General features: G+C 47.9%; 1 long non-coding RNA gene across 1 annotated transcript; it reads right to left on the bottom strand.

The window, feature by feature from the left end:
* Window positions 1-2,103: 2,103 nt before the first annotated feature.
* Window positions 2,104-12,923, bottom strand: LOC119239957 (uncharacterized). Its single transcript, XR_005124042.2, has 3 exons — window positions 12,800-12,923; window positions 10,949-11,024; window positions 2,104-2,279 (listed from the first exon to the last, which is right to left on the bottom strand). It is a non-coding gene; the product is annotated as an uncharacterized LOC119239957 (long non-coding RNA).
* Between the last annotated feature and the right edge of the window lie 307 nt (window positions 12,924-13,230).

The raw sequence follows: 13,230 nt of genomic DNA, 5'->3' as shown, positions 1-13,230 counted from the left end.
GGGAAACAAGTAATGAACCCTTCCAGGCCATGGCAACTTCGGAAGTGAAGAGAAGGTTAAGGCTTGGGTAGTGTCAACAAACATATATACACATGGTCTCCAGCGTGTGATGCCTTGATTTTTCCATGGCATGATGGTGTGAAAGTGAGCAGGGGCCTCGCTGTCATGCTCTCGTGGTGCTGGGCACGGTCTGGAGCCATGGCCCCTTGTCAGCTCTGCCAGCTTGCAGAGGGTATATCTGGATGCAGCCCACCCCAGGTCAAGGAAGATTTGTAATAACCCATGACCCAAGTTGTGCACAAGGGGTGGCAGGGTGGAGGGAAACAAATGACTTAGCTCCCGAATCCTCTGCTTCCCTCAGTCACCTGAGGGGTAACTAGAACCCCTCACTGGTGTTACCTGGACCCTAGAGGATAAAGTCACTGGGACTCCGAGACCCAGAAGCCTTGAGAACTCTCTGAAACAGGCGTGATCTCACTATTGCTTGGTGCCTCCTGTTATAGACGAGACCCTTGCTTTGGGGGTCCTCTCCAGGTGTTTTACCTTGACCCTTGACCCTTCTTATCATTCATAATTATTAGGGTGCCAAAAGCTATCTTGGCTTTTGATTTCTATGACCCTTCTCTTAAAAATAAACTAAAACATGTAGGAGTAGCTTCTTTAGGAAAAGGCAACACCATCCAATGTTGGACTCAAAAAATATTTCGTTACACCAAAACAAATGAGTATTCCAGGCTGCTGTACTAAGCACATGATGTGCCTACCTTGAGTAATGTCCTGGGTTTTCTTGAATTTTCCATTTTACAGGGATGAATATCTTTGTCCCCTCTTTTAGAGAAGGTGACACTTGTCCAGACACCACCCTGGTATTCCAGGTAAGCACCCGACACGCTGGCGCCTCCTGGGTTCCTCAGCAACACACTCAGCCAAACTGTGACCACATTGTAGTGAGGAGAGGAGATTAGGATCAGCCTCTTGTTAGGAGAGGATTTAGACTTGTCCTGCTTGACTCTAAAGGGTAGAAGCAATCAGAAATGGATATTCATCCAGCAAGGAGGCTGAGGGAGGGATTGAAACACTGGATGGATTTTGAAGACACTGGAGTCCCTCCCAAGCCTGAGCTGTGTGGTATTTGTGAAATCCTAAGGATCCATGACCTAGGCCACCTGCGGTCACCCGGGAGCTGCCTTCTCTGCCTCCCAGTGGGGGAGAACTCTTCCTCCTCTCCCTCTACTTGGCATCTGCCCCTCCATGACTTCAATAGCGTTTAAGATGAAACCCAGACTATTCATTCTGGCCTGTGTGATCCAGCATGTGCTCTGTCTCTCCCCAAACCTGTTCCTATTCCAGGTTCCTTGTACAGGCCTAGAATTTTGCTTTTAGTTGCTCTGCCTAGAATGCTCTTCTCGGGCCTCCCTGGTGGCACAGGGGTTAAAGTCAGCACTATCAAGCTATCTGGCAGCCTCTGCAGCACTAGTTGGGTCCCTGAGAGGCCAGGGAGCTACCCACATAGTGCAGCAGACCTCTCCTGTCTCGCCCACTGCTCCCCTCAGCAGTGTATTTCAGTAGATCCACCTGTTCTGTTCCCCACTCTGTTTCTGGTGAATCCTCTCACCCTCCTGCACCCCAGCTCTTGTATGCATAAATAAAAATAAATCTTAAAAAAAAATAGAGTGCACTTCTCATGGAAGTTCACTTCTCCTGAGATCTCACTCACTTCATAGAGAGGTTTTTCCTTGATGACCTAAGAGGAAGAAGACACTGAATTATCACTTCTCATCTCTCAGAAATCACTTGCACTTATTAGTTTATCTATCAGTTGTCTCCCTCTCTTCACTAGTTCGCAAGCTCCGGGTTAGCTTGGCAAAAGGTAGGTACTCCACTAGGTTTGTTGAGTGAATAAATGAATGACTAAGAAAATAAATAATGCTTAAGAAAGAAAGGGATCATGGCTACAATAGCTTTAGAAGTGTTCTTTTGCCTGAGCTCAGCCCCGTAAGGAAGAGCTCTTCTCTGTAACCCCTGGAGTCTCCTCAGCTACAGAGACTAGGAAGACTGCATGGAGGTTGGCATTTGAAGGAACCACCAGATGGCGCTGTTGGCACATTTTTTTATTCACAAAGCTCCTGTTTTTTGAAAAGGCTCACTTGGACCTCCCAGTGTAACTCAATATATTGACAGCTGTTTTCTTCCTCATTTCATTTCACTCCACTTTTGCCAGAGCAGTTTAAGGGCAGTGAACTGACAGCAGATACAGGGAGCTCATATGAGAAGCCACACTGAAAAAAGAAGGGTAAGATTTAAACTGTGACACCGGATTTAGGCAAATGTGTAGGAAGAACCCTGGAGAGGGGTTTGCTTTCTTCATTATGAGGATTCTATAATTTCTAAGGATGATTTCATAGTTTTAAAATCTCAAATATTATTTACTGCTATTTTTAGGAAGTGGCAGAAAGACAGACTGGCCCCTCTGTTTTCATATGCTAAGTGCAGGCAGAGATTTGGAAACAGCAGAATTTGCTAAGCTGGTGCAAATCAGAATTCCTTCCACAGCTACAAAAATACAGATATCTGTGCCCCACTAAACTAGGTATATTTTTGTTGTCCAGGGGATTTGTATTTTCAAAAGGCACTTCCCAGAAGATGTAACATCACCTGCGATCTAAGATCCCCAGAAAAGCTCTAGCTCCCCCACCCCCAGCATTTATTCTATAACATTATCCAGTGGGCAGGAGTTGCATTAGAGAATACTCTTGCTTGGGGGAGAGAGAAAGAGAGACAGACAGACAGACAGCGACAGACAGAGACAGACAGGGTGGGGGGGGCGGGCATTCAGTATGTTAGCACAAGAGTTTGGGGTAACTGAACCACAATTGACCTTCAGTTACACCCCTTTGGCTGGGAATTAGCCTCAGGCAAGATATTTTGTTCTTTCAAAAAAATTTAAAAGCCTCTTAATACTGCTATGGTTCTCATAAGTTTTTTCAAAATGAGTCACATCTGTATGGTTCTATTTTTCTTGAAATTATAAAAATGCATTTAAAATGTCTTCTAAAAAAGAAATAAGTACCAAGCCCAAAACTATATTTCAGGTTTAGATTTCCCAACTCGGGCAATTTGGAAAATAACTGAAAATATTTTTATCACTAAAAGGAGCATCTCTGAGCTGTCCTTTATTACCTGACTCATCCATTAAAAATGCGTCATTGGGCTTTCACTGTTTTTCTGTGCTGGGGCTCTGAATATTGGAAGTGTACCCTCTTAGCCTCAGAGAATTTATAATCTCGCTGAGACCAGACAGGTGAAAGCCATCTAAGGTGATGAATATGTATGAGCTCATGTAATGAAATGTACATATATTATAGAACTTAATGGCAAGGAAGAACATTCAGGAGTTATTCTGCTTCACTGATTATTTATCATAAACCCTCATGGCAATTCACAGTTGTTGACCGTTATTGGCTTCTTTGAGAAATTCAAAAGTGCCTATGTGATCTAAACAGCTTCATTTATTAATAGCCACTAAGATCTATGATATGAACTAAAAGTGGTTTAAAATAACAGGCAAGAGTGCAGGCATGAGTCAGTCGCCTGGGCATAAATTCTTACTGGTTTTGTGACCTTGGTTGAGTCATTGGACCTCCTTAAACCTCTGTTTACTCTTGTCTAAAATAAGGATAATAGTACCTGTTTCATAACATGCTTGTGTAGAGCAAATGGGTTGATAGCAGGACTGCACTGAGAACAAATTCTGGGGCCTGCTGGTAAAACACTCCATGGAAATTCTTATTTTTCTTAAGGTGCATTCATAGTTAAACATTGACTTGAGAGAAGTGAAGTATAACTAGGAAAATACTTTGTGAGTTATTAGCAACAGCACACACATGAAGAAGGAAAGAGGGAATTTTATTTTGTTCCTAGTCAAGAGCTATTGAAACAAATATCCTTTCTGTCCGCTTCACTAAAATGTGAAGAGTAGAAAGGCAGTTTCCACTTGGTCCTTCGAAAGTATCTTTTTGATTTTTCCTATATGCACACCTGAAAGAATCAGCTGTGGCAATTTTACTGGAAGAATTTTTACCTTCTAGATGTGCAGGATGCGGGGCCTGGGTGAAGGGGCTCACTCATGTCCATGGCTCCTAAACTCTCACAACCATACAGCTGTTCGCCCCATGAATTCAATCCTTTTTCCTTTTGCCCCCAACTAGAACATTTAATTTGGGTTATTGCATTCCTCTCATTTTGATTTTTGAGTAAACTTATTAAATAGTTTGGGATAATACTTGAATAGAATTGTATTTATCAATCACCACAAACCAAAACACTGTCTTGTTAAAATTAAAAAATATCCAAAATACTTATTCTAATAATAAACCCCATTCATTGGGTACTTTCTCTTGCCCTTTAATGTTGATATGCCTGAAAACCTTCTCTGCTCTTACATTCTTCATGGGAAATCACATCCATGTCACAGATTTTCTTTTTCACATATTTGTATCTGTTGCTCAGGACTTTCTCTTGAACCCTAAACTTCAATCCAATATCCTCTTGGATCTCCCACCCGGAAGTCCCACAGGCTCCTCAAACTCAGCTTGTCTAGACCAACTAAGAATTTCCCTCCCTAAATTACCCTGTCTTCGGAACTCTCTAATTTCCCTTTAGTAGCTCAGTCTCTCCAGCCAGAGACTCCAGAGTTACTCTAACCCCACTTCTTGTGGCTTAGTTCAAATCCTCGTCAGTTTTCACTTACAGTATTACAATAACCACTTGTCTGGGCTCCAGTTTTTAAAATTCATCCCATAAAGTGCAACCAAAGCAACCCATTTGATTGCCCTCCCTCTGCTTGGGTTCTTGAATTAATCTCCCCATCACTGTTTCCAAACAAAGTTTGCTTAGGAATTCCCCCGGGCATCTTGAAAATATGTGGCGTCCCATGCCCTCCCTCAAGGATTATTATTCAGTGGATCTGGAATGGGCTCAAGAATCAACTTTTTTTTTTTAATTTTTATTTTTTTTCCAAAGATTTATTTATCAGGCCTCCCTGGTGGCGCAAGGGGTTAAGACACAACCTATGAAGCTATCTGCAGCCTCTGCAGCACGAGTTTGATCCCCAGCCAGGGAGCAACCCACATGGCGCAGCAGACCTCTCCTGTCTCACCCGCTGCTCCCGTCAGCAGTGTATTTCACTCAGTCTGCCTGTTCTGCTCCCCACTCTGTTTCTGGTGATTCCTCTCGTCCCCCACACCTCTGGCCTGTTCCATTTCTTGTATGATTTATTTATTTAAAGATTTATTTTTTTAAAGACTTATTTATTTTAAAATAAATAAATTTATTAAAATTAATAAAAATTAAATAAATAAAAATTAAATAAATAAAATAAGTAAAAATAAAATAAAAGTTATTAAATTTATTTTTTAAAAGATTTATTTATTGGGCCTCCCCGGTGGCGCAGCGGTTGAGCGCTGGGCTGTGAAGCTGCCCACAGCCTCTGCAGTGCCTGTTCGATCCCCAGCCACCGGGCGAGGGTCCCACATGGCGTGCAGACCTCTCCTGCCTCCCGCTGCTCCCCTCAGCAGTGTACTTCGTCAGTCTGCCTGTTCTGTTCACCACTCTGGCTCTGGTGAATTCTCTCACCCTCCCACGCTTCTGACTATACCCAGTGCTTGTATAAATAAGTAAATAAATAAATAAATAAATAAATAAATCTTTTTTTAAAAATCATTTATTTATTTATGCATACAAAAGGTGGGGTGCAGGCCAGAGTTGTGGGGGGTGAGAGGATTTACCAGAGACGGAGTGTGGAACAGAACAGGCAGATTGACCGAAGTACACTGCTGAGGGGAGCAGCAGGTAAGTCAAGAGAGGTCTGCTGCACCATGTGGGTTGCTCCCTGGCTGGCCAGGGATTGAACTCATGCTTCAGAAGCTGTGGATTGCTTCATAGTGCAGGGCTTAACCCCTTGCGCCACCAAGGAGGCCCAAGAATCAACTTTTTTTTTTTAAAGGTTGATTGATTGATTGATTGATTGATTGATTTATACGAGCACTGGGTACAGTCAGAAGCATGGGAGGGTGAGAAAATTCACCGGAGCCAGAGGGGAGAGCAGAAGGCAGATTGACGAAGTACACTGCTGAGGGGAGCAGCGGGAGGCAGGAGAGGTCTGTGCACCATGTGGGACCCTCTCCGGTGGCGGGGGATGGAACCGGCGCTGCAGAGGCTGCGGGCAACTTCGAAACCCAGCGCTCAACCACTGCGTCACCAGGGAGGCCCAAGAATCAACATTTTTAACAAATGCTCTGATCAAGGTAGTCTTCGGCTCCCATCCTGAGAAGCACTGCAGGGCAGAACAATTCAGGACTTATCTCTCTAACCTTACCTGTGTCTGTTCTTCCACTCATGCCCTAAAATCCAGCATTCAGGGTCAAGGTCCAAGAGGGCATTAGGCTAGGACCTCCATGCCTGCCACTCACTGAAGTCCACTTTCAGGATCTAAATGAAGGGGCTCTATCCCACAAATATAATAGGCAGAGGTAAGAGAAGTACCATGTTATTAATAGTTCAGACTAAGCCCAGTGCCCTTCAATTCATGGTTCTCTTATAAAAATTGAAATGCTGAACTTAACTTGCCAGAAGATAAAGGGAAGGAAGTGAGACGCTTCGCCAGAGTCAGCAGTGGCCAGGTCTACAAAGCTGCTTCTGAATTCATCCTCCCCATGGAAGACCGTGGCCTGCCCACCCTCGGGCTGAGATGTGAGAGTAGAGAGGGCTGCTTGGGTGAGGAGAAAGGCCTTACACAGTGAGCCGATTGCTTGGGAGCAGATTTAGGACAGTACCAGTCTTGGCCAACAATTTTTAAGCCACAGCAACTGCTCACCAAGTAATTTCTCTTCCCTGACTTCAGGTAAGGGGTCTTGGAAGGGAAGATTCTGGGTCAAGGCCAGAGATCCTTCTGGCAGCTCTCAGGTCGCTGAAGGAATGATGAACTCCAAGTCATTCATGGACACAACTCATGCTCCTCGCTATCAGACTTTGAAATACTCAAAGAAAACATTTATACAAAAAGTATTTGCAAAATTATAACTTTTGATTGAGGAATGAGACAAGGAAACTTGAATTACATTCCTCAGAGAATACAAATGAGTTTTGATGAAGCCTGTGGCATTTCTCAGGGTAAGATGTCTTATCTGGTTTAATTAAGACTTCCAAGATTTCTATTCTATGAGTGTCCATCATTCGAGACCTTTCTCTAGGGTAAAACCACAGCCAGTGGGAAGTTACCCATTACGAGCAATAAAGGACTCCAAAATACAAGCATCTCTCAGTGATTCTGCGGGGATAAAATGGGATCATAGGTCTGAAAGCTAGAAACATGAAATGGGGATTAAAATTAATATTCCGCCTGTGATAACATCTTCAGTGGATGAGGTTTCATTCAGAATCTGAGAGAGCTGGACTCTCTCGTAACCATAAACTACATTCAAGCTGATCCAACAAGGCAAGGCAGCCTGTTCCCAAACAAGGCAGGGCAGCCTGTTCCCACTTTCAGCTGCTGCCATATTCCTTGGCCTCATTGTGCTGGGGCCTGACTCACGCTTCTGTTGGGCCTGGCCGTTAGGATGTGCACAGCCTACAGGGGAGCCAGCTGCTGAGGGAGGACAGAATATTCGAACAGAGCTTGGCTGCTTTGGAAAACAAATTTGCAAAGGAAACTCCTTTAAGACAAGGTCCAGAGGTGACAGGAAACCGCCTTGCTGCCTCCCTGTGTTGCCATCCCAGCCCTCAGGAGAGCCCTATTTTAAGTTGAGGAAAAAAAGGTGACGAGAATTAAAATAAGCTTCCTGGAGACTCCAGATTTCCATTTCAAGTCTGTGAAATAATTTGCACATCAGGAAAACCTGCCAGCCTACTGGCCACTGGCAGGCTCCAGGCTCCTGGTCAGCAGGGTAGCCCCTCTGCATCGCCTCCCCCACCCACTGCTCCCACCAGCAGCACTGGGAATGAGCAGGGACCAGCATGCCCAGCCAGCCCCTACCACTGTCAGCTTGCCAAGAACAGGCAGGTCTGGACCGTTTCCTGAAAAGGGCCTGTGGTATTTGTGGGAGAGCCCCAGGGCCTGCTCACTTGCTTCTGCTTCTGAAGGGGCTGAGCTCTGGGTCGTCCACCTCACCCACCTTGGCACCTTCGGAAACCTGCACCCCCAGTTGTCTGAGGGCCAGTGTGCAGGAGGCCATTTCCAAAGTCTTGGAAGGAGAGAAGGGAGTGAGCCACACTGATGCTTCGTGTTTTGTTTTTTTTAAAAAAAAATTATTTGTTTATGCATGCAAGAGCTGGGGTGCAGGCCAGAGGTGTAGGGGGTGAGGATTCACCAGAGACAGAGTGGGGAGCAGACTGACTGAAATATACTGCTGAGGGGAGCAGCAGAAGATACAGGAGAGGTCTGCTGCACCGTGTGGGTATCTCTCCGGCCGGGGATCAAATTCATGCTGCAGAGGCTGCGGATAGCTTTATAGTGCTGAGTCATAATCCCTTGGGCCAACAGGGAGGCCTTGCTTCTTGTTTTATCTAGAGTCGCATCTCTGTGAGTACATCCAAACACAGCCAGTGTTGCTGAGCTCTTACATCATGTTAGCTCATCAGATCCTCAAATGTGTGAGGATGGTGTAATTGTTACCATTTGCAGAGGACACCGGCAGAAGGCCACCCATATCAGAGGTCTCAGTCCTTTGCATACATCGGATTCTCTTCAAGGGCTTGTGTGAACAGAGTACACTTTCTGATCTAGCAGAAGGGGACGTGGGGGGTACAAGACTTTGAGTATCCTGTCAGTTCCCAGGTAACACTGACGCTGCTGGCCGCAGAGACACAGAGGTGCCCAGGGCCTCAGACCAGACACTAGAGGGCCACCTGTTTGTGAGAAGGGCTGTGTGTTGGGGGTGGGGGGTGGCGGGGTGGGCATGCACAGGCCTGCCCAAGGCAGGACAGAGGCAGGACTCCACTTTACATGACTTCTGAAAGAGAGAGGTGTCTTCACATCACAGTAAATGGAGCTTCTTCCTCCTTCCAGCCCCACTTTTGGGTCAAAAGTACTCCAGACTAATAAATTAGAGTTCCTTCAAAGGCAGAAACCACATAGTATTTTGTCCATGGAAAGTTTAATATAAAATATTAATGACGGGCCTTCCTGGTGGCGCAAGGGGTTAAGCACAGCACTATGAAACAATCCGCAGCCTCTGCAGCACAAGTTCGATCCCCAGGCAGCCAGGGAGCAACCTACATTGGGCAGCAGACCTCTCCTGTCTCACCCGCTGCTCCCTTCAGCAGTGTATTTCAGTCAGTCTGCCTGTTCTGCTCCCCACTCTGTTTCTGGTGTATCCTCTCACTCCCTGCATCTCTGGCCTGTACCCCAGCTCTTGTATGCAAAAATAAATAAATCTTTAAAAAATTAAATAAAATATTAATGACTATTTATAGGAGATTGGCCACGAAGAGGGAATAAAACAGAACTCAAAGGAACAACACCCTAAGGCTAAGGCAGAGTATTGCAAGGGGGCCCTCTCCCCAGGCCTGGAATAATCTCTTTGGAGAGGATAGGACAGAAGCACAGACTGGATGGGGAAGAAGCTGATTGGGCACCTCTGGACCACAGCTGGTCCACAGCTGGCAGACTGTGGTCAGAAAGCAAGGAACACAGATGGGACTGGCAAAAGATAGAAGTTCCCCATTGGACTCCTAGCAGACCAGGGAGGGTGAGTAGGGAGTCATGGGTCCCGATAGTGAGGCCCCTCCTGGGGTGCCGCAGGCCAGGACTGGCACCTGGCAACCAGCTGGGACTAGCAACAACTTTCGGGGGAGGTGAGTACCACTGGACTTCTCCCTGCATGTGCCTGGCCACCATGAGCAAGTAGAAACAGAAGCGTAGACCAGGAGTGAGACCCCTTACTCCTGCTGTGTCCTGCAGTGCTCACATCATGCTATGGCAAAGGAGAAACGTTTACAGGGTCTGGTTTCATGATCACATCGTAAGACATTGACAGGAGTGTTTGGAGCTGAGAGGTCATATTTTGATAACCACACACATCAGGATCCAGTTACTTAGACTAAAGTGTGAATGGTCTTTGGAATCAAGAAGCACAGTGGCCCTGAGAGAGGCATCACCCAGCTGGGAAGTCTTCCTTAAAATGCTTTCTATTCTATCTTGGACAGCCCATAGAAATCGGCTAAAGGAACAAAAACAAAGACCTGCAGGCAGAAAGAACAGTTTTTATGAAGGCACAGAGTGGGAGAACTTGATGAAATTTCCCTAAAAGCCATTCAAGAGAGAGCTGCAGATATGGAGCTTTTTGTCTTCCTAAGAAAAAGTTCCACTTCAGCAAAGAGCATCATTTCCTTGGACTAAAGATGAAAGCTCTGACTTGTGTCTCCTCAATCTTTGCTACTACCCCCCTCACTGATTCCTCTTGCTTTTCTCTCTACTTGCTGCCACCCCTTTCTTCTAGCTCTGTGCAGGGGTTCCAGCACCTTGCATTTCTTCCAGTAGTTTCAGGAATCTGCAGAGTGTGATCTGGAGGCGCATGGAGGTGGTTCTTTGCCCCCACTTCTGACCTTTCTGCTTTGGCTTGAAGTGGTTGAACCCACCGATGCTGTTGATGCCAACACTGACATCTCCAGCAGCACCTACCTGCACTGCCCTTCCTGGCCGGTGCCCCCTTTAACTTGACCTGGATCACCTCTCACTGTTGGCATTCAGCATAGTTCTTGAAAAGAGGGATACCACTGCTTCCCTTTTCCTCTGCCCAAGCTGTTGCAGGGTGCCAGGCCCCTGTCACGAGGGCACTGGCTGGACATGACCAGTGACCCCTGAGTGTGTCCGGTCCAGGGGGAGCACAGGACCGCCATGGAAGGACCTTAGCAGCATGCATGTCTTGCTTGTCCTGCCAGATCTGCTCACCTCACTCTTCCTTCCACTCAGCACCCAGGATACTGACGCATGTGCCATGGCTATGGAGTTTGACCAGTGAACAGAGCTGTGGTAATCAGGAGATGGGAAGAGAATGAAATAGGTTATTTGCTTGCTGGGTCCCCTCCTTTCTGGGCAGGGCAGGCTGCACCCCTCTACAAAGGCTCCAAGCAGGGGCCTGCTCCACTCTGCTCTCTGCCCAGGTTCAGATCAGACCCCCAACCCCCTCACCCTGACCCTTCAGTCCAAAGGCAGCATCCTCCACCCGGCCCCCCCTCTGACCAGCCCCCTGCCTTTGCAACCACACTGCTTGAAGATATCATATATTGCCAGCTGGGATGGAGACTAATAATGGGTGACTACTTGGGTCCAGTCCTTCTTAGGGGGGTGGCCTCTGAGGCCAGACGGTGGGCATCAAAATCATGTCTCCGGCCTTCTGAGCTGTGATTCTGGGCACATCTGGGTACAATAACCATGTGCACTTGGTGATTTGCTGTGAGGATGTAATGAGGCGGCACGTGACCAATGCCAGCTCAGTGCACTTGAACGGCTGCCCCTGCTCCTCCCCACCCTGGACCCCCACCCTCCACGCCTTCCCTTCCCCTGCACTGCCTCCTCAGCGGGGAGGTGGGCGGGCCTCCGTTTGGGCAGCTGGTGCTCAGTCTCCGGGTACATGTGCGAGGAATCCGTGCAGGCAGCTTCCAGCTCAACGCCTGGGCCCTGATGGATGAGTCAGTGTTAATCATTAATATGATTTCTTTCCATAGAATCATGAGATTTTACAGCCATGGAGAATCATGTCAGCCCACACTTCATAACAGTGGAAATGAGGTAACTCTTCCCTGGAGTCGCCACCGCAAACCCAGCACAAACTGCTTTCAGCGGGCATCTGTGAGAGCATCTCCGAGGTGCGTGAGTAGAGCCGGTGGTTTTCCTCTGGGTGAACAGGCACCCGCAGAGTAAACGTGAAATGGGAATCAATGAACCCTCACAATCACTGTTCTCACCCCGTGCCGCCTTCCATATCCTGCACTGTTTTCTGACCCCGTAGGCACTGGCTCTGGCAGCAATGAGGGGAAGCCAGTTCCCCATTATTTGCACGAAGGGCCCCTGAGGGAAGCTCAGAAGTGACTGCCTGGACTTCTCTTGCCAGTGGGCGCAGGACGACCATGTTCTCATGAGTCACTTCGTCCTTGAGTTGGGTACCCGGATCCCAGTGACTCAGTGGCAGAGGCCTCCCGGCCTGCGCCGGCTGCTCCCAGCTCTGGGGACAGGGCAGCGCAGGGGATGGAGGGGCTTAAGAGCTCCAGGGGAACACGAGCCCTCCGTGAATTCTATGTGTGTCAAGAGGCAGAGAAGCCTCTTCTCTAGAAACAGCCTGGGCTTTTGGAAAACAGGAAAGGTTCATGGCAGGGGTGTTAAGTGGGAAAGAGCGAAGGGGTGCGGCGGAGCAGCAGCAGACTTGTAGGAGAGCTGGGGCGGGCACCGGGGAAGGCTCTGCCTGTGTCCTTCAGCCCGAGAGCTGTCACAGCTCAGCTTCCAGATGAGACAAACCTCAGCGCAGGGATCCTTGACTCCAGGAAATCTCCCGAAGCTGATAATGGAGATTAATGGAGATGACGCACTTGGAAACTTTGTGACTCCGAGGAGGGGGAGGCAACGGGGGACATTTACGTGCTCCCAAAATATGAAGTGCGTGTCTCCTGGGGATCAGACAAAGGGCTGGGGCCAGGGAGTCAGTGAGGGAGCAGACACCAAACCCCCAGCATGGTTCCGGGTTGTTGGGGTCTTCCCCGCACCCGCACACTTGCCAGAAGGCTGGTTTCTCTCCCCAGAACTCACAGGCAGAGAGAAAGGTCTGGGGGCGCGGGCTCGAGGGCAGATGGACGTCACCTGGCCTGAGCAAACGGCCCAGCTATTTGCTGTCTCTCGCTCCACTCTCCTTCCCTGTGATGGCCTTGAAGAGCCTTTTGTTCCTCCTGTCCCAGTTCCGTTTCCATGGGAACTGGAGTGGCAGCAGCATCACTCTGCTGAGGTGAAATGCCCCCAGGATGCCATGAATACCTGGGGAAAACTACCTGAGAAGAGTAAGCCATCTCAGAAATTACCCTGCAGGGGGCTTCCTTCTCAGGCCTCCACTCAGTCCTGAGTTTTTCCTGGTGTTAGATTTACGTGCCCAAGGTCACGGAGGCTGCCGGGGAACAGGTGCACTCCTGCACTGCGCCTGGGTCTTTGGTCCCGAGCACCTGTCCTGTACCTGGTTGGCGTGGGAT

The sequence above is a fragment of the Talpa occidentalis genome, unplaced genomic scaffold (genome assembly GCF_014898055.3).
Source record: "Talpa occidentalis isolate TD23 unplaced genomic scaffold, MPIMG_talOcc4v2.1 talOcc4.12, whole genome shotgun sequence".
NCBI classification, from domain to species: domain Eukaryota; kingdom Metazoa; phylum Chordata; class Mammalia; order Eulipotyphla; family Talpidae; genus Talpa; species Talpa occidentalis.
This window is presented reverse-complemented; position numbering and strand designations above follow the sequence as displayed.